This window comes from Adiantum capillus-veneris, chromosome 4 (genome assembly GCF_014529385.1).
Source record: "Adiantum capillus-veneris isolate H3 chromosome 4, ASM1452938v2, whole genome shotgun sequence".
NCBI classification, from domain to species: Eukaryota; Viridiplantae; Streptophyta; class Polypodiopsida; order Polypodiales; family Pteridaceae; genus Adiantum; species Adiantum capillus-veneris.
The window spans coordinates 63,404,057-63,408,348 of NC_140934.1; positions in this window are offsets into that span (position 1 = coordinate 63,404,057).

The following is a 4,292-nucleotide window of genomic DNA, read 5'->3' on the forward strand; positions in this document are numbered from 1 at the left end:
TCATTCTAAACCAGAGAGGGTTGAGGAGATTAGAAGAGTTGTCTTCCAAGAAGATGGACCTGCACGTGCAAGACAAAATGTCAGGGCTCAAGAGGACCAAGGACAGGATAGAGTGGAACCACAGGTTGTGGCTGAGCCTCAACCACCTATTTTGCGTAAATCGAGACGGGTCTCACGACCTCCTGATCGGTTTGTTCCATCTATGAACTATGTCATGTTGACTGATTGCAATGAGCCTTCATGTTATAAGGAAGCAGTGCAAATGAAGGACTCCGAGAATTGGCAATTGGCAATTGGCAATTGGCCATGCAGTCAGAGATGAGAGCTCTGCATAAAAACCAGACATGGAAGCTAGTTAAATTACCACATGGCAAAAAGGCTCTACCTTGTAAATGGGTTTATAGGTATAAGATCACCGCTCATGATAGTCAGCCAAAGTACAAAGCAAGGCTTGTTGCCAAGGACTTTAAGCAAGAACAAGGCATTGACTTTGATGAATTCTTCTCTTCGGTGGTCAAGATGACTACATTGAGATGCTTTCTTGCATTGGTTGCCAGTTGTTAAAGAGTCTTTATGGCTTAAAACAATCACCGAGGGCATGGTACCATATGTTCCACAAGTTTATGCTTTCTCAAGGATACAAACGTAGTGAGTTCGATCACTGTCTATATACAAAGAAGGATAAAGATGGCAGTTGGCTGATCCTTATTTAGTATGTGGATGACATGTTGATTTGCTGGCAAGCACTTGGAAGAAATTTCAGCTTTGAAGTCAAAAAGGAAGGATGAGAAACCAATCGTGATCCACTACCAGTCATCCATACTACAAAGGTCTACACAAGTAATCAGATATATACAAGTATGGGCACCTGAGCAACTTGTTACTGTCCTCAAAAATCAACACATGGACTGTGGATTCCAAAACAAAAATTTCATATTAATCCCATGGAGACCACAATTCCTAGAAGTGCTTCAAAGACACCACAACACTTGCCAGAGTCAAAACCCACTATAATGATGTGGAATCCTAGACTTACGACACAAATTCAAGCCAAGAAGCAGCTTCAACCTTCATTGATTCAAGAGAATGTTGTTGACTTACATCAATTGTTATATGGTACGTGCTCATTAATGTAAATGCTCACCCTGACACACACCACTACTCAAATTTTCACTCTTTTTGCACCACAAAATGGGTTGTGGGCACACACTTCCACTTCCACCGACATAGACACACGCAAAAAGCAAGGAAGAAGAGAGGGAAAGGAGGAAACAACACCAAAAAGAGGCGGGCAATGGCGTTCAATTGTCTCTTATTTGATTGGTCCCTTAGGACCTTTAATTTAGCATTTTTTCACTAGCTTGGAGCCCTCAAAATCAAGCTCCTTTCACTCTCTCACACTCCACTCCCCTGCTTTCACTTTTGACCCCGAGGCGGGGGGGGGGGGGGGGGGGGGGGGGGGGGGGGGCACTAGCGTTAGTGCTAGTGCCTTATGTTCCCTTGCCTTCAAAAAATGTTTGGGGGGATGGCCCCACTGGAGCATATCCCCAATTGAGAAATCTTGCCATGTCATCAACTTGCACAAGCCGCTAGAATTTCACCCTCTGCCAACGCGCCATCCACCACTGGGCCAAAAATGCCACCTGCAACACCCCGTACAACGCGCATGTAATGCCAAGGTTCCACCACAGGAGCACCCATAGCTCACAAGCTCAAGGGAGCACACTCTCCACTTCACACACCAAGTAATGCTCATGTTCTCGTGTATATAACGTGCACCTCCAAGGACCCACCTTGCATATGGGATGACCCTTGTGCCACGTGGAGGGCCTACGGTGCTCCAGCCCCTTAAGGTCCAAAAAAATCACCCCAAAATTTCTTAAAAACACCATTTTTTTCCCCAACTTCTACCTCCTGCAATTTGATACCTATTGACCCGATGATCAAACCGTGAAAACCGGATGGAAGCTCTTCTCCTTGCCTTCAAACTTGCCAACTCTTACCATCTTTCAACTTTCCCGTGCATGCAAGCCGCAAAAACAGAGGAAAAAAATTTGAGACCGCTTTGCCGGCAACTACCGTGGTCCAACTTCCAACTGGCATAACTTGATCTCACAGGACTTTTATTGTCACAAGCAATCAATTCTTTTCAGCTTCACATGATAAAGACCACCATCTGAAACCTGGTCAAAGCTCAAAAATATTCCAGATTGCACGACTACCAATGTTATCAAGTGGGTACACACTCGACCCTCGATAATACTTCAACTAGCTATAACTTTCCCTCTCAAGTTTTGATTAGTGAACCAAGAAGATTGGCATGCTCCACAATCGAGCTTTACAGCCTTATCAACTCACTTCAGCTCTGACCACCTGGCCATACCTGCCATGTCCGCCGTCGGGTATCCACATGACCTTCTAACTTTGGATAACTCTATCTTCACACCGTGGCTCATCTTGACGAGCCATCTAGATGGGCTTTTAGAGCATCTTAAGAAATACACTCCCAAGCATTATTATTGCACTTCAAACACTTCAACCTGCCATCCCAAGTGGCCCCCTTTGGAGCCTCTTTGACCTAAAAAGCCGCATATACCATACATTCTCGCTATCCTTTGCTTGCCCAAGTCCTCGATACTTGCTTAAGCCTTAGTCTTGCCCCTATATGCACTCATATCACTGCATGGAATCACTTCTAGATTTGTCTAACTTTGCATGTACCATCATTGCACAACCCCCAAACATTCATGTTTGACCAAAAGCATATTACAAACTTAAAAACTGACAACCCAAGGCATTTGCAAACTTCAACCATATGTACATGCTATGTAAAAATCTTTGTCTCCTCCACATACTTCATGATCTTAGGTGGGTTTCCCACCCCCTCTCGCTACAGTCTGAAGCACATCAGGCACCACTCCTCTATCAAAGTAAATCTTGAGCCACACACCATTTACCTTCTACCTCAGAAGCTTACCATTGGCCCTCACCAATTGATAGGTCCCATTTGGAAAGGTTTTTCTGTACCTTATACAAACCCGTCCACTTCTTCTTGAACTTATTTTGAAAGGTGAAGTACAAGTATCTCTTGTACTTCATCATTAGGTCTCCTTCTTCTATCCTTTTACTTGGAAGACTCTCATTAACCTTGGCCACTCTCTTCTCCCGCTGCTTCACATAGTATTTTGTTTCTGATTCCTATCTATTTGCAATGCTTTAAGATTGAGAGTCCTATCCTATAAAAACTCCTATGGAGTGGCATTGATGCACCACATACCCTTCAAAGCACCTAGTTGTGCATGCACTGGCAGCACTGCCTCTTTACCAGACCAACTCGAATGGAGTAAAGTTGGTTTCCACTTTATAGGATGTCCTCTTGTACACCCACATACACTTCTCTAGATTGACCTCTCAATTTGTCTCCTGCTTATACTCATACTTTGTTAGCATCTTAATGATTTTCCCATTGGCACTCTCCACAAGACCATTACATTGGGGATGATAAGGCAAGGAAAACCAATGTGAATCTTTGGCTTCTCCACCAATGCTTGCATAATCTTGCTCCTGAATCCTTGGCCTCTATCCAAAATGAGGGAGTGGACCAATGGCGTCCAAACCCCACTTCTCAAAAGAATTCTAAGCAAAAATGACTCCCTATGACTCGGCTACCAAACGCCTCTCTCCCATATTTTGACATTTATGGCAGGTCTTGCACTAATAGTGCACATCCTTTACTACTGAAGGCCACCAAAAACCCACTCTCAACACACAAAATAGTACGTCCATTTTCCCTTGGTTTTCTCTCTCCTCATGACATTGCTCCAGCACCAAGCTAATCTCTTCTTTATAGATCACTCTAATTAGCACTCCATCTCTGCCATAGGTCATCAAGTCCTCACCTACTAGTGTAAACTTGCGAGCATTTTGTACTATCCTCCTCCTCTGTAGCTTGGATAAACCTTGAGGAAATTGTCTTGTACACAAAAAACCTCTATCTCCTTTGATGAATGGAGATCCACCTTGTGTACCAATGGCGAAATATGTCAAGGCTCATGAAGAGGTGATTTCAAGGTTTAAGAACTATATAAAGTTCTGGCAAAATTTAGGAAATGGCTCAAATGTACCACGGTATTATAGACCCGTGATAGATTAATGGAGCAAGTTAATTGAAGAGATTGGAAAACCAATCATATTAGAGGGAGTCTTGTATGAAATATTTTGGCCAAAAACTCAAGAATTTGGTACAACAAGGAGCAGAACAATTCCTAGGCCTTGAGAAGTTGAATGACCAT